The 24,473-nt window shown below is 38.8% G+C and overlaps 1 long non-coding RNA gene across 2 annotated transcripts; it reads right to left on the bottom strand.

Moving 5' to 3' along the window:
- Window positions 1–1,091: 1,091 nt before the first annotated feature.
- LOC149257383 (uncharacterized) lies at window positions 1,092–15,894 on the bottom strand. 2 transcript variants are annotated; one of them, XR_016256739.1, is made up of 3 exons: window positions 14,870–15,894; window positions 1,642–1,695; window positions 1,092–1,534 (listed from the first exon to the last, which is right to left on the bottom strand). It is a non-coding gene; the product is annotated as an uncharacterized LOC149257383 (long non-coding RNA). The 2 variants fall into 2 exon arrangements; XR_016256738.1 differs by having other exon boundaries at window positions 14,897–15,894.
- Window positions 15,895–24,473: the final 8,579 nt, after the last annotated feature.

Below are 24,473 nucleotides of genomic sequence, written 5' to 3'. Positions count from 1 at the left end.
ATTTATCCATCATGCATGAATAATAAGAGAACAAAACACAATTAAGGCCCCCTTCATATTTGTTGAGAGTTGGTTTCGTGTTCATATTTGTTGAGAGTTTGGTTTTGTCATGATAAAAATATGCTTCCATTAGGAAGTTAAGCAAAGCATAATAGGAATTTTCTGATGCCTCTCCACAATGCTCGTAGAGACATCTAAACATCGTCTTTGCCAAAACTCACCAAGAAAAAACATCATCTCTGCATCATTGTAGCAGCGAGTCAGTCATACATCTTTAGGCATCAAAAGGCTTACATCCATTACTACAAGAGTTCTTAAGCACCTGTTACTGCATTAAAACTGGGTTATCCGTTCCACACAAACACCATAGGAAAGGGTAATTTTTCTCCGTAAATCATAAAATAAAATCCTGGTCTCATAATCCTCGATGGGCATGCAAGACCAGCGACAGAGTTGATGCTGAATGCTGCGACCTAATTAGAATCTGAATTGAGGCCTAATTGATCTGACAAATTAATGACGTAAGTGGAGCGTTGATGCTATGCTGGAGTAAAATCACTTCAGAAAAGGATCCAATAAGTGCGGATGAATGAAGGTTTAGGTAATACCAATGCAATCAAACTGTGATTCCTCCTGCAAACCTTCATAGGAATTCAACGGTACTCTGCACATTGACACAAAGTATCCGAAATACCAAAAACTGAAACAATAGATTAACCAATAACATCATTTGCATTCTCTTCCTCTGAATCACTTAGAACTATTAGTTCAGAATCCTTTTGGAGTTCAGAACAGACATGCTTGGAAATTCTCAGTAAAGTCTGATTACGTCCCAAGAATGAAGAGTCAAAACCTGGCATCATTATTTGTTGAAAAATCAAGGTTCTCACTTCCACTTCCTTCCTGATTGATACCTGGATCTTCATCATCTCCATTTGTATCAGTTGCGCTGTAGTTGATGGCTGGCACAGTTTTTATATTCCCTGACAAGGTCCTCACTTCCTTCTTGATTGATACTTGGATCTTCATCATCTCCAATTGTATCAGTCGCACTGTAGCTGATGGCTGGCACAGTTTTTATATTCCATAGTATTTGCAGTAGATGATAAGATAGCACCACCTAATCCCAAATAACTATCTCAGTTCCTCTTTATTCCAATTTTTAAAGGCAACTGACTTTCAAATATACCCTAACATTTAACCTGGTTCAAGTTTCCCTGTTGATGTGTAATTTTTCCAATTGAAATAATGATTCATCTATCTGGCCGATGCCAATGCTCATGGAGCCTGGCATAACCTTCAAGCTTTGGATACCATCTCAATTCCTCTTTATTCCAATTTTTAAAGGCAATACTCTCACATTTAACTTGGTTCAAGTTTCCCTGTTGATGTGTAATTTTTCCAATTGAAATAATGATTGATCTATCTGGCTGATGCCAATGCTCACGGAGACTGCATAACCTTCAACCTTTGGATACCAAGAAGCATCTGGTTTCACCTCAACATCAGTTACGTCCTTAGAGTAGTTTTTCATCTGCCATATTAGATAATCATAAAGTTTTGACATGTTAGGAATTAGCCTAAATTTGAGGTTCCCTTTATCATCCTGTTCCCATCAAAAAATTGCAACAATTTACTTACAAAATTAACGATGCTATCCACTGAATAATCCTCCTTGCACATAGGACACTGCCACTGCATGTGCAAATAAAGAAACTTCCATTTCTTATTTAAAAGCAAATGAAAATTTAAATAGCAAATAGTTGGAGAAATGGTTAAAGCAAGTGTGAATATTTCATGCCAGTGAATTTTCTAGCAAGTTGGTCATACAAAAGATCCTAATTCAAAACAACCCAAATGAATACAAGGTTTGAATTTACCAGCAGATTTTCTACAGGTTAGACCTGTCTGGAAAAACCCCAATACATCAAAATCATGTTCAGATTCCAGAATACTCGAGAGAATCTTCTATAAATTGCCAAACAGAAGAAAATAATAACACAACAGCAATTTGGTCTATAAATAAATGATTTTGACTAAATCATGATTCACAGACATCAGGAGTGTTTCCTTAAATTTCAGAATTCCACAGAATAAGCTTTTAAGGAAAGTTTAAAATAAGACATACACAACAGTCAAGCAGTCAAAGATATGTCTGACCAAATAATACGAATAAGCTTTAAAGCATCAAAATGTTCAAGAAAATAGAGATCAAAATCATGTTTCGACAAATCACTAAAGTTAGAAAAGAAAAGTGCAAACTAGTTTATACTTTAATGATCTTTGAACAGTTTGTTCTATAATATATCAGTGTTAGATAGGGATGCACTTCTCAAGACTTATTTTGACATGCTCTTCAACAGCAATGCATTTTAATCCTTCAGATAATTCTCAAAATACATTGTAATGCTAAATAAAAAAGATAAATTATAAAAGTCAAAAGAGAGGCATAAAAAACACGTGTAATAAGGATAAGAAACACAAGTTTACAGACCGTAATAAGAACAAAAGTGATGGTATATTGCCAAAGGACATATCCAATTGCAAATTTGTACGGAGTGATGATCCTGGAGGCAAAGGGATTGGTCAATTCTCCAAAAGTTATCAAACGTCATTTGAGGGGAAATAAATGCCCTCAAATATTCACCTTCAATGCCACCTCAGGGGGATAGTGGACACAGCTTACCCTATCCATAAAAGGAATATCAGGAGACTCACCATTTCTTCGATGATAAGTTAAGGGGGTTTAAGTAGCTACTTCCATGGTCAAGTTCTGTTGGGGTCACTAGAAGAGAATCCAGATTTTCATTATGAATTTTTCTCTTCAATGAAAGGTGAAGTTTAATCTTTAAACCCACCAAGAGGTTGACTAATATACTTCCCGCAACGACACCAAAGGCGTTGCCTCAAAATCTAGCAGGTCTTGTGAGGAGGGCTCACAAGGCAAAAGCTAGACCAACGGACAACAATGAGGTGTGGCCCACTATCACCATAGCCACTACCTCATGCTCGATTATGTACTTTCACCACTAGGCAGGCTTCCTCTTATCAGGTCATCCATGAGAGATGTTAAATCCAAGGGATAAGGTGACAAGATAGGCTTGTAGAGGACAACTCTTCCTAAGAACAAGGCTCATCAAGCATGATGGGACAATTCGCTTCTTCTAATGAGGCCTATTCAGGGTACAAATGATATAGGGCTTGAGAAATAGCAAGCCAAAAGGATCAACCTAGAGTCACAAGGCCAAGAAAAGGCTTCCAAACAATCAACACCTTCAAAATTGAAATTAAGGAACGAGAAGGGCAAACTAGGGTTTTTCTAGAGCAAGATTTACCTAGGACATACAGAATTTAGCTTTGAAATGGATAGATTAGCTACTACAAGGGGCTAATTTTGATGCAACTAACACTCCTTCCAATTTCGAATCCTTCCACAAGCCAAAGACTTCAACCCTAGTAAAATTTCATGCCCTAGCGCTAGCTAGCGACTTATCCTTAAGGGGTCAAAAATCAGATTTAGAGAGACATAATGTGATTTAAGTGAAGTTTTGTAGGTGATCAACAAAGTTACCAAGGCTAGGGCCTAGCCCTTGGGATGATGGAGTCTATGGGAGTGTAAAATATGCTAAATTTTGGTAAGGAGTAAGGGAATAATAAAACCCTAGGTTTCAAAACCCTAGCTATCACTTCTGTGAGGGAGCAAAGTCAATTGGGAGAGCTAGTTTAAAGATTCACCAATGGAATTGCCATTCACATTCTATGAGTGAGTAATGCATACAATGCTATCATCTAGATTCAATACAATGATTTTCAACAATAACTAGCAAATTAGAAACCCTAGATAACCAACCATTCCATATATTAGACACAAAAAAAAATATTTATCAAATCCAAGGTACACTTACAAGATAGAATGCATGAACAAGCCTTTGTTGCTCCAAAATGACATCTTCGAGACCAAAGAAATAGCCCCAAATAGAAAAATACACTATAAAGTCACATCTCCACAAGAAAACAAGAAGGCTGAAATCTCTAAGAGGGCCAGAATAAGTCACAAGTGATGATGATCCAATACAATGAGCCTATCCTCTATTTATATGAGGATTAGAACTAATAATAAGCCTAACAAAGACCCTAAAACAAATTTGACGCTAAAATGTCCTTGGATTACAAGCCAACTGACTAGCTATATCAAAATGTGCCCTAATTTGTCCACACGTGTGAGTTGTAGGCACTCTCATGCTAACATCATCAATAGTAAATGCTCCAAATGCCATGTCCAAGGATGATGAGGTGTCCAAGAAGGTGTAGATTCCTATGAAGTCCATGATTTGAGGGTTGGCCCTCAAATTCAATTCATTACCTCCTGTGGGGTCCTAAGATCTAGTTGGGGTGCCACAAAGTGGTTTCCATGGGTCTCCAATTGTTGGAAGTGGCCTCCTCTAGTGTTAGGGCTTCCTTTGGTGCAACAAGCCCTCCCTAGTCTCTTAGTGTGAGACCATCCTCATCTGGGCTCTTAATCAATTGTTTTCCTTTAAGTTGTGTCAAGGCCAGCCTGGGGGCATGTTAGGTCCAGTTTGTGTCATCCTTAAGAATCCTCAAACCTGGGTCAAACTCAACTAATGTCCTGGGCACTGGGGGTGCTCTGGGACATGTGTCATTGATGATGTTGCTAGGAGGCTCCTGACTCTCAATGCTTCACTTGTTTGTGCCAATGTACTCCTCTAAAGCGTTGGGGTACATGTGGAGTGGGTGCCCAACACCTAAGCTACAAAACCACCTAACAAGAACAACATGGATTCTAGTGAAAGAAACTATTCATTAGGGACAAAGATCAATAATGCATCTTAGTGAACCAAACTTGAATGTTAAGGGAAATTTAATACTTCAAATAAGGATCCCTTATTAAAATCAGGGCCCTGAACTTGCAAAGGTGTTTTTTCCCTAGGTAGGGGTGGCTAAAGGTCAACCCTATTAGGTGCCTCCAGACCCTAAGGGGAAGTAGCATTTCCCCAGTCCACCCCTCAATTGATAGGTGTTAGTGAATAGTAATGTGGCAACACAGGGGATAACACTTCATTGCCAAGTGTCATGGTCAAGGGTGCCAGATGATGGGGGTGTCCATGTATTGAGTGTATAGATGTAAGGAGGAAGCATTCGTAAATGCATGAGTTACCATTTCAGCCTTGGTTTTTCCACCCCTCTTGTGTGCCTTTTACTTCTTGATTTTCCCTTGTATTACCACTTATAGCTCAAGGGTTAGAGCTTGCTTTGTATGAAGTAGCAATTTTATTAGCCCTTTAAGATGAGTCAATTTATCGTTCATCACGGTTGGGACATTCAAGGGCTCCTTTATGATAAAATGGAGCAACATGTGCTCAAGAATTGGGTGATAGACATATTTGGTAGGTAGATTTCATGCTAGGATTTTTCCCACGCGCTAATTCTTCCATCCCTGGCCATCTTTTGCATTTTAACATTTCTTTTTGTTTCTTTTAGTTGCATCAACCTCCCAGGGAAAAAAACTAGGCCCTACTCAAGGTATGTAAACATATGCGTGCCAAGTCCCCAAGAACCAATGACAAGTTGTACCCAAAGAATGGAGGCGAGATATGGACTTGTAGTGTAGGATGGACGGCGTTAAGTGTGACATAGGGAAGATGGAACATGTTATCTCAATCATGGCCTTCCAAGTAGTGCCCCTCCTATAACCCAGTGGTCATTAAGGGGAGTCCCAACGGACTAGGATCAAAGATTAACCACCCAAGTAAGGTGAGAGATCAAGAATGCAGTCAAGGTCTGCCAATCATCCAGATCACCCCATAATCCATACTAAATGCGCAAAGACAAACAAGTATAAGCACTCGAATGCAAAATGATCAAAATACCTTTTGAGTGGTTGCCCACCTTTGCCCAAATGCTAATCTAGATGGGTAAGAAACAAAGCTCTAATGCAAGTGGGGGAGATATATGGCATATCATCAGCTAATGGTGGCTCTCAGGGGTTGTTGGTTGTCTGGCTGACTGGTTGGCTATCAAATGGAGGACAAAAGTTTTCTCCTATGGGGTTACCCATTTTGGTGGGTCACATGTAATTTTCTTCATAGGGCCATTATCCCAAGAACAGAGCCCTTGTATTCTATAGGCTTTAATTAATGAAACAATAGATTTTGAAGGGAAGAAATTATTTTTACATGTGTATGAGATTGGTGTAATCATTTCTCTTCAGTTGTTATATTCTATTTAAATGTTAAAATCTTACACATTTTTTTGGGTCAATAGATTTGATCTATGGGGAAGTAATTAACCAAATCATTGGGGTTAGAAATTAGCATGGTATCAAAGCACAACCTCTGAAGACTAATCTATAAGAGTTGCACAATCAGATTGAGCCACAAAGGACATAAAGAATCAACCAGAAGTTAACGCACAGGAGACATTCATGCAAGAGTCAGAGATTGTACGAATCAAGCCATAGGCAGACGCAGCCAAGCAAAAAATTGCATTCAAGGTTGGCCATATGTCATACAATGCCTAAGAGAGATAATAAAGTGGTAGTTGTCCAACTTTGTAGTAAAGGCCAACCATATAGTGATTGAGAAAAACAAAAAGGGGGTGCGTGGTTGGTGGGGGCTTCTAACTTCCACCAAGGTTGTAATGGCAAAAAACAAATGAGTTTGAAACATAAAAAGTGGATTGTAGCCACAGGCATCAAGTGCAACTGACAAGAAAAGGTCGTAATGGGCTAGAGCACGAGCTAAAAGTAAAATAAAGACAACTTCTAGCTACCAATCCACGTGCAGAAAACAAGAAAGGATTGTCACCAAGTCTGAGACATGTAAAAAGATCCCAACAACAGCCAAGTTAAGGGACGCAAACACTAGAAGCCATTAGATCATGTGCATGAAGTGGTTAGTGTGTAGGGGGAACCATACACTATTATACATAGCCACAGAGTTCCATATAGTAGCCACAAAAGCCGAAGGATGTGTGGAAGTTGATAGAAGAGAAGTTTGCGCTGTAAATTCATACTAGTTTGTACATGTAGTGCAGTAGCATGGTGACAACAACTACAATGTATAGCGGGTACATGGGCACAATATCTATAAGTGCCAACAAAGTTATCAATGGAGCCAATACTGATTGGTGGAGGTCATCCTTTAGAGGGATAGAGGGAGACCTTACCAGTTGAAGGTTTGACATAAAATATTTTTTTGTGGGGGTTTTCAAAGGACCGAAACACATAACCATAAGAAATCTTAGCATATCTATAAACCAGTAGCATTATTTTTTCTTGTGGGTGCTATGACTTAGCACAAGAAAGTTATTATTGAATCTAGAAATGGCAACATCTAGTCTTAGATTTGGGATAGGTTGGATGGAGCATCTAATTTCTTGCCTTGGGAGGCAAGGGTTACCTTGCTACTAAAGGGGAGGTTGCCTTCCTCACTAAGAGGGAGTGGTTATAAGAATAGCTTGGGAAGGTACTTCCATAGAAGCCTAGGTGTTTAGGCATGTGAAAGTCACCTAATTGACCCTTAATCTTAACAGTTAATTAATTAAAGTAATTGACTTTTAAAAGATGAAGTGAGTTAATATAATGAAATACGATGGTTATTTACATTAATGAATTAGATGAATCTCAATCGTTGATCTAAAGTGTTGTTGAGATCTAATCTCAACCATCAATCACTTTGGAGATTATGGTTGTGGATTCAATCAATAACTCAAACTTATAAAAAGAAGGCTAGGCTAAGGGAGAATACACATCTTTGAACACAAGATGGTGAGTGTTAGAACTTAGTGACTGGGTGAAGGACATTCATTCAAGTGTGCAGGGTGTGAGGAAGAGTGCAAGGGGCAGTAAGCGATGGGTCCAAATCAGCTAGCAAATCAAAGTACAAATGGTTTGATCAATTGAATTAATTCCAAGTTCTTGTTGTATTAGTATTTTTCCTCAAAGGGCCATTACCCCAAGAAGGGAGCCCTTGTGTGTTGTAGAAATTAAATTAGTGAAACAACAGATTTTGAAGGGAAAAGTTATGTGTGCATGCATATTGAAATTGGTGCGATCATTTTTGCTTCCGTCGTTATATTTTATTAAGTGTTAAATTCTCATCCATGTTTTTTATTTAGTAGATCTAATCTTCTAGGGAGTAATTATCAAGGTTGTTGAGGTTAATGAACCAAAGCTCATACTTGATGAGAAGAAAGAGAGTTGAAGAGGGAATATGTTATAAGTTTGATGAAGCCTTAAATAGAGATGAAGACAAATAAAAATTCAAAAAGGACTTGAAGATGGATAAACAAAGTTGATGGATGGTACAATAATTCAATTTCAAAAGGGGAAGGAATAGAAGATATAACAAGGTTGCCACAAATTTCTTAAACTTGAAGTAGAGATCATGGTTAAAGACAAAAATGGGATAGTATTATCTCAGAAGTGACCACAATCAAAGATCAAGAACACAAGCTAGGGCACGGTACTATACTAGAAAGGAATATTAATGATAATGTTGTGGATGATGAAGAAAAACCTTTAAAGGTGGAACGATATTGATATCCTCATTACTAGGAACGCCTATAATGAATACAAGAAAGTGCATATCAGTAACCTCGTTCAAAGAAAATAAATGGAAGAACCAATGGAATTCATGGACTCAAAAGCCAAGGAACAAGTATATGATAAAACTAAAAACTACAGCAAATTGGAAAAATGATGATAATACATGGAATAAAAAGAAAACAACCTAGTAGCGTTAGATTATCAAGGATTGGCACCAATAATAGTTACAAATGAATGGATAGATAATTAAGCATGGAAAGCACTAAGAAAAAATAAGAGTAATTCTTACTATTTGATATCATCTTAATGCTTAAAGGATAAATCTCTTAAGGAGGGAGGGCATGCTGTTCCCTTAAGACAACATAATGGGCCCTATGGGTCCATCAAGGCCAGTTGAATCTTAAAAGTCGATGTAATGGATCATTGTGGTGTCATTTATCATGTTAATTGATGCCCCTAATATTATTTTATCATATTTTAATGTACCATCCATGATTTCTAGCTTTATGACTAATGTCTATTGTATATACTTATAGTGTTTTTCCAAAAAATATAACATAATCTCTTCCATTATATAAAATAGAAGGAATACATATGATTGTTTGACAAAACAATTAAGGTGCATAAGCTCAGTTATAGAGTTCACAAACAAAACCTCCATAAAACTCCAAAATAGATCATCAAAAATGAAAACTACCCATTACATAAATTTTTCAAACCTCTCACAAAGCAATCCCCATCTTAAAAAATCTTACAAGGAGAGAGCTTGGATCTTTGCGACAAGCTTGTTTGGATCATGGTTGTGCTCTCAATAGATGTGACGAATGTGGATATTAGTGAAGCTTAATTTGATTTCTTTCACGTGTTGAAAACTATCAAATACATCTATATTTCTTTGCATTCTAATTCCCCTTAGCCATTCCACTACAAGTAAATAGTATCCATAAATATCAATGACCCCGAGTCCTCCTTCCAAGAGGATAATTTCAACAAAATAGATAAGACCTTGATTTCTTCATAGGTGATTGTGCCACTGCACAAAACACACTCAAATCTGATTTTGTGGAAGTCAGAAAGGTGAACCTCGATATTCTGAGGCACCTTCAAATACACATGAATACTTGATGTCTCTATTCTTGGATCTACAACAAATTAATACTTTTTCACCTTTTTTGGTTTCTCAAACAGTAGATAGGCTCGTTTAAGTTTGGAAAAGATTTTGTATGGTTATTTACATGCTCCTTGGAATAGGAATTCATTCCTAGTTAGCCATACCACCCATAAAATAAAACATGGAAGAGGTCGATGTGCTTCAGATCTTACCTCCTGATATTCCAACCAGATTTCTGATGTTTCTTCTGTGCCTTCATCCCATACCCCTTTGCCACTAGTGATAGATTTTGTAGCACTACATACCACTTCAGTAAAATAACATTGAACAGAAATCTGATTGATGCTTGCATAATTTTCCATAGATAATGGACATCTCCCAGGACTCCGCCAGCTTTTTTTGCAGTATATCCCAGATCAAAGATTTTATTGTTTTTTTGAGGAAAGGTCGTAAGAAATCATGAGATTTTAAGGGCGGTTAAAGCTTTGAAATATGCTGCCAGTTTGAAATATCCTTTTCCTCCTTTTCTTAAGAGCTGCAAGGTATCTTAGATTAACCTTGTAGTCATTTCCTATTTCATTTTCAACCCATACAAGACTGTTTGGTTAATCTCTTAATCTTATATAATCCAACTAGGGGGCAGAGACACATCGGTTCCACTCTAGTGCCAAATCCTTGTTGAGTCCTACCTGGCTTGCATGCTTGCATCCTCATTGTTCCTGTCATAAAATGCTTCCAAATAAAACCAATTTTAAGAAATGTAAGAGGGAAATCAAACGTTGTGAGAGGCTTGACATTTGGAGGCCTCCTATCCATGAATCAGTTCCAATATGGACCTTCTGTCCATTTCCAATTAGCTGGAAAAGACGATCACCAATGATTGAGAAGTCTTTTGCTACCTCTGTGCATACTATAGATCCTCCAGAAAACGATTTTCCAGGGTATCTTATCCAGTCCTCCAGGATTGATGGTTCAATATATTTCCACTTCATCACACTCTGCCACAAAACTTCAATAAAGAGGACTCTCCGCATTACCTTTGTAGCCAACGATTCTAAAAATGGAGAGAAAACTTTGAATCCCTAGCTTCACTACTTCTTAGGCCTTAATGGTATTTTCCATTTAACTAAAAGTATGCCACCATATTCTCTCATTCCTGCCCAAACATACCTGGAGCACATTTTCATTATCTTGTTTAGTATGTCTGTGGGTATTGAAGGAAAAGACGTCTGATAAATAGGTGTGACCTCAAACATGTTTTTAACAAGGGTCAGGCTCCCTCTTATGAATATCCACCTGTTATATAAAAAAGGACCCTTTTTCGGTCTTTAAAAATAGCCATAGCCAGTCTTTGTAGTAGTTATTTTCCTTCAAGTGAAAACCCAAATACTTTGTAGTCTCTTAAAATTCTGTAACTTTAAATAGAAACAAAATCTTAATTCAAAATAGAAGTTGGACCATCAATCTGGTGCAAGGTTATGGTTGAATTTTAAAGGTAGGTCTTTATTCATGTAGCTATACAGCTTTGAAGAAGAACATTTCCTATCATTTTTGCCTCCCAAGAAGAACCATTCCTAAGCAGGACAATATCCTATACAAACAGTATATGGGTGATAGTGAGTTCTTTGGTCACTTGAATTACCTTTATTTTTCATCCTTCGTTTAGACTCTTCAAAATTCTACTGAGAACCTTTGGCACTAATAAGAAGAGTAAAAGTGACAGGGCGCATCTTGACTAAATCCTCTCTGTGGCTGGAAAAAATAAGGTGACCCATTTATAAGGAAACGTATGATATTGTAGATATGCACTTACCTATCCAATTGACAAAGTGGATATCAAACCCTATGTGAAGCATCAATTAAAATCTTAAGAAAATTAAATCCACACTATCATATGTATTTGAGGGATTCAACTTGAAGACGGAGGAGGTAGTATTTAAGAAAGTTAAATCCACACTATCATATGTATTTGAGGGATTCAACTTGAAGACGGAGGAGGTAGTATTCTTCGATTTAATAGTGTGGAGCACCTTGGGAAATTCCCACCATATCAAAAATCTGCCTTCCTGGAAGAAAACCAAACTGCTCATCAGAGATGATAGCCTTCAGGCTATTACTTTGCACAATTTTGTAAACACATCTGCATAATCGTTAATGAGATGGGCCAATTTGCGTGAAAGGGAAGGGGCTTATTCATATTGAGGTTGTTCGCAATGAAGGTAGAGTTGGAAGGATGAAAATCATTCCCCATGGATCTTGGTTCTTCAACAACTAGTGACACTATGACAAGTATTCCATTATCTCTTTAAAGAAACCTTCCAAAAGCTCAATGGTCCAGCCATCTATGACTAAATATTTATCACCTTGAAAAGAGTTTTTATACCTTTTAAAGATACTCTTCACTCACATGGGCATTGAGTGAATCATTTTGCTCATCCAAGAGCAATCTGTTCAAAAGAGAGATGTATAGGAAAATTTCAGAAATATTCAACTTATCTGGCTTCTTGTAGATTTTCTTGTAGTGATCCACACGCACTTTAACAACATCTTTAAAGAAAGACAGAATTAACAAGGCCATTGATGTCATACACGTGAAAAAAAGTATAGTTTTAATCTCCTCCTTTCAACCACTCTAACTTAACTTTTTCTCTCCATAATGCCTCTTCCCAAGCTAGAAATTGCTTCTATCTTCTTCTAGACTTGCATCAGGACATAACATTTGTTAGGTCATCATGTATGACCTCTAGTTTATCTTCCGCTTCTGTAAGGGCCTGATGGTTCTGAGAGTTTTGTCCTTTGAAGTTTAATCCACTCCAATGGCTTTAATCCTCAACACGTTTATAGGAAGGGCCTCAATGGCTTACTCTCTAGAACCTATATCATAGGGGATCCATTCAGCTTTAAAGAAGATGATTCAGGTGCCCAGAATGGTGAAGAAGATCAACCATGCACACATGGTGCTCCAGTTGTGGTTCTATGTGATAATCCAGACTCGTGCAATGAAAGTATTTTGAAACACTTTTCATCAAGCTTATATGGATACAAGAAGACAAGATACACACAAATTTAGCATTGTCCAGTATGATGTAATATCTCTTCAAGCGAATGAAATCTTAGTTTTCAAATCCATTCATTGCATATCCTAAGAGACTACTTTTCAAATCCATTCATTGCATATCCTAAGAGACTACTTTTCAAATCCATTCATTGCATATCCTAAGATCATTGCATTCATGACAGCCCATCTCATCTAGGCCTTCTATTATAGATCTGGTGTGCATCATTTATGGTCTTGCGTTTCAGACACGTTATAAGGAAAGCAACCACAAAACCATCAGATTGAAATCCATATCTAATTATACATTTGTGGCAAGCTTTCCATGTCTCGAAGCAACCAAATTGACACATGCAAGAAGCACACAAGAAAATTTGTCCATATATGGCTCCATGCCTGTCAATTACATTTCTGAGAAAGTGCCAGAGCTTCCAACTCTACACATATCCCACAATCATTGCTTTACATGAGACAACATCCTTTTCTGCCATTTCCTGAAAGACTTTTACAAATATCTGGGATACCCATTCAGCAAATATCTAGCAACCAATGCATTCTAGGAAACAGCATTATATTCAGGCAAATTTCCAAACACTGTCCAAGCTTCATGTCTAGTTACATTTGGCATAGATGTCTAAAAGGCATCTCCAGCTACAACATCAGAAAGTAACCAAAATTTCCATGACATCGACAAGAATTACAAATTTGCACACAACAACAAACCGAGTCTTTCCTGGGAGAAGAAGAAGGCTGAATTTGTTGAGCGACAGGTTGTCTTGTCTAGTAGGCAGTTTGACCAGGTGACCAGGGCTATCAGTTTGACTTTTGTTTAGATGTATCTCGGTTGACTTGAACAATTTCTCTATAGAAAAAGGTTGCTGGTTTTTTCTCAAAGTTTTCCCAGGGTAAAAATCTTGTGTTCTGGTTGGGCTGTCTCTTTATGATTCTACTATTCTACGGTTGAAGATCTTCTGTATAATTGTGCAAAACAAGAAGTCAAATCTGAGGCAAAGAAGAAGTCGCATCTGAGGTTGAGAAAAAGTGAGATATGAGGCAAGAAAAGAGGATAAGTCTGAGGCAAATAAAAGAACGAATTTGTGGCATAGTTTATGAGCTTCCCTGGGCAACAAAACCGAGTCTTTCCTGAGAGAAGAAGAAGTCGAATTTGTTGAGCAGCAGATCATCTTGTCTAGTAGGCAGTTTGACCGTGTGACCAGCGCTGTAAGTTTGACTTTTGTTTGACTTAGATGTATCTGTTGACTTAATAATTTCTCTACAGAAAAAGGTTGTTGGGTTTTTGGTTATCTTTTTATGATTCTACTGTTCTACTATTGAGAAGATCTTTTGTGTAATTGTTTAATGAAAATGTAAATACAACTGAATAAATTATCAGTTAAAAAGACTATGAAAAATCAATAGATTCTATCTCCACGGACTTTGTGGCCCCACCAACAGTTCTACTGCTCGTTATTAATTGTCCCCGGGTCTTCCAAAGCTAAGGCTGTGCATGATCAAAAGAAAGCCATGGGAACACAACCAGATCCTTTTCATCTCATCTCATCCGTTTCAGGTCCTTGTGCTTCAGTCAATTCTCGACGACTCCTCATCGTGAATTGGAGATTATTGATCCCTGCCATGTGAGAGCTTTCTGCGTCTAAATTAAGAGTTGCCCGACTGCATTATTATTTTGAAAGTCTCTTTACAAGTATTAGGCAATTCCTTGTTATAGGCGATTCCTTGCTAAAGTCAAGAAGTATTAATTATAATTTTGCGGCTCAAACCAAAGTGTGAAGAGTCGTCCCAGAACCTTAATGTCAATATAGAAGAACAAAATTCACCCAAAAGCTCGTATACTTCATATTTCTCAGTCTTGAATTGAATTGCACTGCTTTTGTTAATAACCAAAATCCAGTCGGTGGACTAAATTCAAAATCTCTCCACGCAAAGTTCTCAATTTTCAGCCTAGTTTCAGAACTCTTAAACAAGCATTTTTTTTAAACATGAACATCTTGTCAAGATAATCCTGAATACTAATATATATTGACACGCAGCATCTACACATGTAAGAAGTAGCAAGCCATAAGCTGAAGCCAAAAAAGAGTTCTTTAAGATTGCAGAAAACAGAAGAATATCTCACATTGATAAGGACAGATCCAACGTTCACCTGAAGCAGGACGTTGTTGTTTTGATTTGGTAAGAGAATTCACATATTTCAATTCCGACACTCTTTGGGGACTAGAATTTAAATCAGGAGTCTTGCAAATCAATGAATTTGTTGACAGTGGAGCAGCAGATGCTTCATATTTCTGGCTTCCCAGCCACCTAAACTTCTGCTTTGGTTTCTCACCAGAATATAGGTACACTGTAACTTCCCGCAGAGACGGGAATCGATCGCCAGTAGATTTTTGGACATAATACTACGGTAAACAACCATTTTATTGGTGTAAATAAAAAGGAGACATAATTTATCCATAATGACCTTAGTTTCTTTACAGAGCAGCTCAAGCGTACGCCGTATTGAACACCTAAAAATACACATTATCCTTTGACCCTGCTGTCGCTCCAGATTCTCGATTCTCGGTACCTTATCTCCGTTATCCATCCTTTACGAAACCACTCGGGAAAAAGAAAAGAAAAGAATTCAAATAGCCATGGCATCCGGCCTGATCGCTTACCGATGCGCCATACTCTGTTTGGTAACCTGCCATTCGCTGGGTCCGAAACCTGTTTATGAAGGCTTGGGAGCAGTATTTTCTGTGCTTTCATCTGAAATTTGAACAACCATCTCTGGAATCAACACTGTTTCACCAGTTGACACTAATCCGTCATGTTTTGAAAGAAGATTGTCATTTTTGCCCTGGCTAGTTGGTGTAAATGAAGTGGCCAAACCGTCATCTAGGGCGGCCTTTCCAGTTACAGGGTGGAACAATTTTTGTTTCTTTTCTGTATTTCCTGAACACATTTTACTTGTATCTTATCTCCGTTATCCATCCGGTGCTTCCTGCCTCTTCGTTTTCCATTTCAAGGGCCTGAAACGGTGATGCCTCTTCGTTTTCCATTTCAAAGGCCTGAAACGGGGATCGACAGTCAAAACTGAGATACCAGTAAACAAATGACTGATCTATTTAAATGAACGTCCTAGAAAAAGATAAACGCCTATGGAAATTGAGATACCAGTAAACAAATGACTGATCTATTTAAATAAACGCGTATGGAAATTGCTTTGTTTTTGGCAACCCAACTGATTGTATTGGTTTATTGTTCAAAACCGGACTCAGTGATTCGGTTTCGTTTTTACTGGGTTTTATGGGGAAGAGTAGATACTGGGTGTGTCCAAAATCCACTCTATATATGTTGACGTAATGAATTTTTACATGTGATATATATAAATTTAAATACAGTTTATCTATTAATGCATAGATCTGAGCTAGAGTTTATCTACTAATGCATAGATCTGAGCTAGAGTTTATCTAATAATGCATAGATCTGAGGTAAGAATGTGTAGATCTAAAGTTCATTACAATGATTTCTATTTAGATTTTTATTTTTTCAATTGTCAAGCTCAAATCTAAATCCAAATCACAATCACAATATACATATGTTACTCTACAGATCCATTTTTTCTCAATAACTTACCTTCAACCTGCAGAGGAGGAGTTGTTATAGCAGTCCCTCATATATTCTTTGCATTCATTCTTTTCTCGGCCTTGAATGTTAGGAGAAATAATGCATCTATACAACTACTCTTTTTGCGAGTTGGGCATTGTTCTAAGAACATCATCAAGCTCTGCGTCTTTCTCCAGAGAATCATAAAGAGTTGCTTCTCCTTCCTCTTCCCCTACTATTTCTATTTATATCATTAGGGTTTTCTTCTTATACTTAAATATCTTTACTCTTTTTATTCCCGATTAGGGTTTTCTTCTTATACTTAATTATCTTTATTCTTTTTTATTCTCGATTAGGGTTTTCTTTATATACTTAATTATCTTTACTCTTTTTATTCTTTATATATATATGATTGTCCACTAAATCCTATACTAGCATGTTCTAAAACATCACGTTATTCCTATTCTAGAGTGTTCTAAAAACATCATGTTATATTTTAATTGGTGTAATTGTAAAATGCTAAATTTATAAAATTTTAAATTTATGTTGCTTAAAATATTTCTTATTAGTTTTGCACCTTTTATTTCTAATTCGTAATGGGACTTGGACTTATTGGCATCATGCTCACTTCCATGTACCTTTTGGCTATGCATCTACTCCCACTATAGTTGTGGACATCAGAGTTTTATTAGAATGCTAGAGTTTTTGTCAGCTTGTCCTTCACCCCAATATTAAAGAAATTAAATTTGTCTATTAACATGTTCTTTTTCTTATAATTGTTAGTTTATGCCTCTAATTAGATCAAGACCTATGGTTTCCATCAACAAGGTTTTATCATCATGCAACCACAATTTTAGAGTCCAATGGTTGGCCCTTCCACTGTCACTACCTACATGATTAATATTTGAATATTATTATGCACAATTAACTAAGTGGTTTCCCATCTACTTTGCCAAAAATAAATTTTGAATAATTCCATATCCAATTATTGATATTTAAATATTATTGTGCATTGCCAACAATAGATTTTGAATCAATTATATATCCAATGACACTGTCTTTCATTATTTTGTTTTGTTTATTATGTGTTAGGTAAGAATCAAGGTTGTTAAACCTAGTCATGGAGCAATCAATTAAATTCTTGATTGTGACTTGTCTAAGCTAGCTCACTCTTTCTTAAGAAGACATACTAGTTTTTCAAAGGGTTGTTAAGCCTAGTCATGGAACAAGCAATTAAACTCTTGATTATGACTTGTTTAGGTTAGCTTATTCTCTCTTTTGCTAAAGAATAAGAAGACATATTGGTTTTTCATATATCTTAATCTTTAAATTTGACGCTCTTGATTATGACTTGTTTGGGTTAGCTCATTCCCTTTGTCACCAAGGAATAAGAAGACATGGTAGTTTTTTTTTCACATATCTTAATCTTTAAATTTAGTGTTTGCTTAGTCATTCCAATATTTCATGAAGACTTACCTTAAATTTATCCATAGAAAAAAAAAATGGTATATTTACACTCCCTAGCTTATGGGAATGTAATTATGAGCATACAAAAATGGTTGCAATATATTTATCTTATTAAATATTACATTTCCTCTTACTTTTTTACCTTAGTATATGGCCATTTACAAATGGAAACTTAGTAGTGGGTATTTTCTTGTCCCTCCATCTCCTTTTCATAGTGGGATTAAGATTAACAATTAGCTTTATAAAGTCCCCATATGGAGTGGTAGGGATGCAAAAGGTGGGGAGGTGTGTTTTCTCCTTCCCACCAGCCTACACACCTAAGGGAGGTACCAACATACCCCATTAAGTCATCATTCCTATCAATCCAAAGCATAAGAAACCACACTCAGTTTCTATACTATGCGTGATCGACAATTAATTTGTGTGAGCAAGGGATGTTGATGAACATGGCAGAGGATACGAACGGACCAAAGAAATTGAATGGGAGGTGTACCAGGTTGCAAAGTAAGCATGTCACCTCGAGATTTCACACCAGGGAAAATCGTAATTGGTAGTAGGGGGCAAGCATTCAAGTTAATACTACACTCATGGAGTTGGAAATTAACTCTTTTGTTTAGCGTTCAGATTAATTATGAGACACCTCCTTGGGGATGAACACATTGTGTTATGTAGGCGCATGGAATCTCCTCTTCCTAGGCTACTAAAGGAAGAGATTTGTTGGCATTCTCTCCTCATCATGCATTCTGTGAAGGTGCTTGGGCATTTTGAAGTCCACTTCTGGGGGATTCTAGGGCACATTAGTTTCACTCCAACTTTTTTCCTCAACCTCCCCAATGATTTTTCAAAGTTAGATCTATTTGGATGGGAATCTCTATAATGGTTTCATGAGAATGGGGTCATGTTGAAGCAAAAAAATTCCTACAAGATCTCTTCCCTCCTTGGCAAGCCACCTCCAAAAGAAAGAAACTGTAATTGTGTTTGGTTTGTTCGTTAGCAATTCTGAGAGATTATTAGTGGGGAACTCTATCTAATTCAGTGGGTCACGAAGTCTAGTCCTACTAAATAATTTTTGCTCCCATGCTCCCCCTATTGGCATCACTATTTTTTAGCAAGGATCCCAAAACTAGGTGCTCTGGGACCTCAAGGAGGTAGAACTTAGTATGTCAAGCACAGTCTTCTTAGGCTCATCAATATTCAATTTCATTTCCAATGCTAGACTTGTCTGCTTCTCGGTGAAAATGACACCTATCACTTATGGCTCTAGGTGGCTCTTGGTCAACATCTCTAATGCCATCTCCCTAACTAACAAGTGACATGCCCCATTTGATCCAGGCAGATATTGGTGGACACTCGCCTATTCCACTTGGACCCCCACCATTGTTTCTTTCAGTTTTTCAGTTTCCTTATTTATAGCACAATTTACTAGATCCAGAAGGAGGAACCCGAAGATCCAGAGGAGGAGGAGCGCCTTTTCAACTCCCAGATGTGGGTAAAGGGTTCCCCGCTACAGTTCATTGTCGACAGCGGGAACCAAAAGAACCTCATTTCGGTAGAGGTTGTGAAACGGCTGGGCTTACCAATCATAACACACTCACAATCTTACACCATTGGGTGGCTTCACCAAGGATGAGATCTTTGTGTAAGCTAGCAGTGTCGCCTTCCATATAGCATCAAGCTCTTCACAGATGAGGTATTATGTGATGTTGCTCCCTTTGATGCTTGTGATGTATTATTAGGCCAACCATACTTGTGGAAGTGACATGATGTGTATGAGTTAAGGCCCCGTGTTGTTATTGTTACTTTGGGAAATAAGTTGTATAGGATACCGAAGGTAGCACTGCCTACTGCCATCTCTTTGGTTACTGCAAAACAATGCAGTAAGCTCATTTCCAAAACCGAGAAATTTGTTTTCCTGATGATACGTCCTCAGGTAAAGAAGAAGACGGTGGCCATGACCTCCAGACAGGGCCCCTCCGCACCACAACAACAAATGGACAAGGTCGTGGAGGAGTACGAGGACATCTTCACCTCCCCCGCAAGGGTGCCTCTGCACTGTCAGGTCAAGCACTCCATCGATCTGACCCCAGGTGCGCCATTGCCCAATGGACCAATCTATCGGCGCTCTATTCTAGAGAACGATGAAATCAAGAGGCAAATTCAGGAGCTGTTGCAGAAAGGTCACATCCAGCCGAGTTCATCGCCCTGTGGGAGCCCGATCGTGTTAGTACAGAAGAAGGATGGGACTTGGAGACTCTGTATTGGCTATTGGGCATTGAACAAGATCATTGTCTGAAATAGGTACCCAATCCCATGGATTGATGACCTTCTGGACCAACTCAAGTGGGAAAAATATTTCAACAAGATCGACTTGAAGTCTGAATATCACCAGGTATCAATCGAACCCTCCAATGTGTGGAAGATTGCCTTCAAAGCCAAGGAGGGCCTTTTCGAATGGTTGGTTATGTCTTTCAGGTTGACGAATACTCCTGCAACCTTCATGAGGCTGATGGATGACATCTTGCGGCCATTCACCAACTCATTTGTAGTGGTATACTTGGATGACACCCTGATCTTTAGCTAGAATTGGTAAGAGCACCTCCACCACATCCGATAGGTTCTCCAAACACTACGACAACACAAGCTGTGTGCCAATTTGGAGAAATGCACTTTTGGCATGACCCAGGTTTAGTATCTGGGATACATTATTGATGAACGGGGGGTGCATGTGGATCTAGCCAAGATCCAAGTCATTCGGAATTGGCCAGCCCTATTAGCTCTGTTATAAGATTAAGCTTTTGATGGGTAAAAAGCAGGTTTGGCAGTGCAGGTTGTGCTTTCAGGAGGTTCACAGAAGTTGGTTTCATCTCCCCCTTCATTCTCCTTCATTTTCCTTTAAACCCCTTGTTAACACCCAGGTTTTTCCCTTTGAATCCAAGGGAATACGGCCGGGGTAACCACTAACCAATCTTTGGGTTACAGCTTCTAGCCAAACTGCAACCAGAGAGGGCTCTCTCTTTATAATTTATCTCTGTTCTGGTAGTATTTCAGGCTAGCTATGAGTTCAGGTTTGTTTAAGGTTTTGGTTGGATGATAATTTCTGACAAGGTGCTTGTGCATTCTCTAAAGTGTTCTAGTCCATTGGGCTATGGAGTCAGTGGTCCTTTAACTGTATTGAGGTGCTGCGTGATGCTGTAGTGATGCTGCAGAGCAAGGTTAGTGCCTGAGAAATAATCCTTCATAAAGTGTTGGGGTGAGGTTGTGTCCAGTTTATGCAAGGCAATTAAGAATCTTACAGTAAACTGTTAGAGAAAAACAGTGAGAGTATTGACCTAGGAGCATTTAAGAATTTCTAGGTAATATTCATACATATAGAATTACCAGTTACATGAGCAATTAAGAATTCATGTCCATGGTTGGTTCTTAAGAAAACATTTACAGCAGTAAAAATTGAGTACAAGGTGTCATATAACAAATCCTGCACTATTCTTTTTCTTTACTGCTAGCTTAGTGTAACATGAGTATGATTTGATAAACATAAGAAAAACAAGAACAGAGATTAAGGAAAAAACTTGTTATTTCATCAGACATCACAGGAATTCTGCATCAACACATGGAGCATCCTCCAGACATCAAATAATTTCAGGAAATCACTGAGCTCATCCAGCCCTTTGTATTAGATAACTCTGAAAGTTTACAGTATACATGCCTCAGAGTGAAAATTACCAACCCCTTATGAGTTACTCAGGGGAGTATATATACAAAATTTACATCAAAAATATCAGCGAATGAGTTAATATCTCATTTATGATATGCTAATCTCTGGAATGCAGTAGCTGAAGGAGTGAATGCTTCATTAATAGTATGCCAACCGCTGGAGTGTAGCAGCTGAGAAAGTTAATGATGTAATAACTTTTGTTCCCTTAGCTGTCAAAAATGGTCAGAACTTGTTGACTTGCTGGCAGTTAGAGTCGGCTGAGGGTACGCTGTCAAAATTTGCGTATTTCTTTACCCTTTGGGCCAGCCGTTGGTGTCTATGTGCTGAGTCACATTTCAGTTGTTTTTAAATGCTGACTTTATCATGCTGTTGTCTTGTAGTGACCTGGAGCTGGCAGTGGCCGAATGACTGAAGCTACCGTGGCAAAATCTGGAGCATAAACTGCCACCAATCCTCCTTAGGCATTTGATGTCTGCGCATTTTTATCAATGTTTCCTCGGCCTCTGTATGTCTATAAAGATTGGGCGGGGTCTCAAACAAGTGATTCACTTCATTCTCAATGAAGAACAGGCCCTCAAGTTTGTCATATAAGCTCTGCCCTGTGGGAGGCCCTGCTTGTTCAGATGAACTGCCAGATGCAATAATCTGATTTTCAATAGTGGTTGCCATTCTGTTGGCCATTTGATCAGAAGAGATCAGTTTTCCTGCACCACTTAGTAAGCTGGGCAGGCCTTTTGCTTGAAGCACTCCCATTTTAACTTTGTACTCCTCCACATCTGCTTGCATCTCATAGTACTTCCTCTCCACTGTTTGTATATAGTTTCTGAGAGTTAGTGCCTTCTTGGCAGAGAGGACAACCTCTATTCTGTTGGGAATGCCTATAGCTGCCAATTCCTCCCTTTCTTGCCTGTTCAGGAAGTCTATCATCCTATTTGCCTGTTCTGCTTCGTTCCCTAGCACTGTCTTGGCCTTCTGAATTTCTGCTTGAGCTTGGCCCATTAAATCCATCTGCTCATGCATTATTTTGATTGACCTCCATTGCTGTTTGATGGATTGGCCAATTTTGGCCCATAGGATTCTCTTTATGTCGGCCATAGCAGTTTCTAGATTCAGCTCTTTCTCTAAGGCCTTTATCTTTTCTTTTTGGGCCTTTATTTCTCTGCTTTGCTCTGCCACAGCCATTTTTGACTTGTCGTATTTGGCATCCAGTTCTGCCAACTTCTCCTTAGCCTTCTTTATTTCATCTGCCTGGAGCTCCATTGCTTTGACGGCCTTGGTCAATTCCTCTACACTTGGGCTGGCATCTGGAGCTGCTGCTGTTCCTGCTGCTTCTGTTGTGGGGGCCACTGCTGCCCCTGAAGTTGCTGTTGTTGTTGAAGTAGTTGGAGGAGCCTGGGAAGTGGATTCTGCTTGTTTATCTTGTAATATTCCTTCCAGCTCTTTCTCCAATTCCCTGATCCTCTGGTCTTGCTGCATTAGGAGATCTAGTTGATCCTCAGCTCGTTTTTGCTTTTGAAGTTCTGCTGTTTGAGGGTGCTCTGTGGGCTGCAGCTTCAACCTCTTCTTCAACGCATTCAAGTCATCATCTTTCTTCTTCATGAGGGCCTTCACACCCGTTGGATCACTAGGATCATGTCCTAGATCAATGATGATCTCCTCAAGGGACTTTATTCTATTATCTTTGGCCTGAGAGGACATTCTCTCAAAATCCAACTGGGTGTTGGTGTTTTTTAGGGACTCTTTCAGCTCATGGGCCATGGTGGCCTTCTCTACCAAGGTTGCATAGACCATCTCTCCAGCTTGCTTGTGGAGTTCAATCTGGTCCATGGGATGTATGTCTCTGGCTAGGACCTCCACCCTTGTCTTTACAACATCTGCAGCTGTCTTAGGCTACAACCCTTTGGGCTTGAAGTGGCTGAGGAGCAATTTTTCCTGCTGAATGTCATATACCGACATTAATCTCTCTTGTTGGGCTGGTGTTGCATCTATGAATTGCTTGTAGACCTCAACCCTTAGCAGCTCATTCTGAGCTTTTATTTGTTTAAAAGAAGCCTTGGTGCTTTTGGGCTTCTTGGTCTGCTGGGAAGAGGAGGACACCTCTAGGCCGAGTTGTAAAGTTTGCTCCTGCTGAAAGGAGCTTGTACCTGTATGCTGACTGCCCTCCTTGTCTTTTCTTGCACTGTCCAAGACATCTTCAGTAATGTCTTCTACCTCTGGAGAGTCTGCTCTTTGCCTTTTGGCTTCTGGCTGGTGGGAGGATCCATTGAAAGGAGTGGACTCTTCTCTCTCTCTTTTTGTTCCCCTCTCCTCATGTGCTGGGGTCTGTAACATTGGAGCAGTTACTGGCTCAGTTTGTAGAGGTGGAATTTGCAGTGCTGGAGCTGTTGGCAGCCCAGTTTGTGGTAGGACAGTTTGCCCTTGCTGCTGTTTTGGCTGCTGCTCTATTAGAGGGGCAGACTTTTCCTTCACTGCTTCCTCCTCTGCACCCATTATGCCTTTGCCTTTGTCTGTCACTGGTGCTGATGTAGAGGGTGCCTGTGGTGCAGTCTTTGTGGCCGAGGTCCCTTCTCCTACTGAATAAGGCGGTCTGAAAGGTACCTGCTGCACATAGTCTAGGTCAATAGTTTTTTCAAGCTCCCTCCTATTCTTTAGCATTCTCTCTTCCTCAGTTAGATTTTCAACTAGAGTATCCATCTGCCATTCTTGCAGGTTGGCATATTTTTCAATGTGAGAGTACTGGCAATGTTTAATGCCTATAAGCCTATACTTGTTTCTCCTAGCAGTGATGAAACCTTCCGGGTCATAATGGACCCACCGAAAACTATAGGACAGCTTGTATTTATCCTTAAGGATTAGGTCTGCATCTTCCCACCCTTCTTTCTTGTTCATGATGAAGGGGCCCAACTGGTGTTTGAACTTGAGGTGGGCATTCTTTTTGGCGCTGTGGAAATGT

This window comes from Pinus tabuliformis, chromosome 6 (genome assembly GCF_031772625.1).
Source record: "Pinus tabuliformis cultivar Carrire ecotype Pingquan chromosome 6, CPIR1, whole genome shotgun sequence".
NCBI lineage: Eukaryota > Viridiplantae > Streptophyta > Pinopsida > Pinales > Pinaceae > Pinus > Pinus tabuliformis.
The sequence above is the reverse complement of the archived record's forward strand: the minus strand, read 5'-3'. Positions and strand labels throughout refer to the sequence as shown.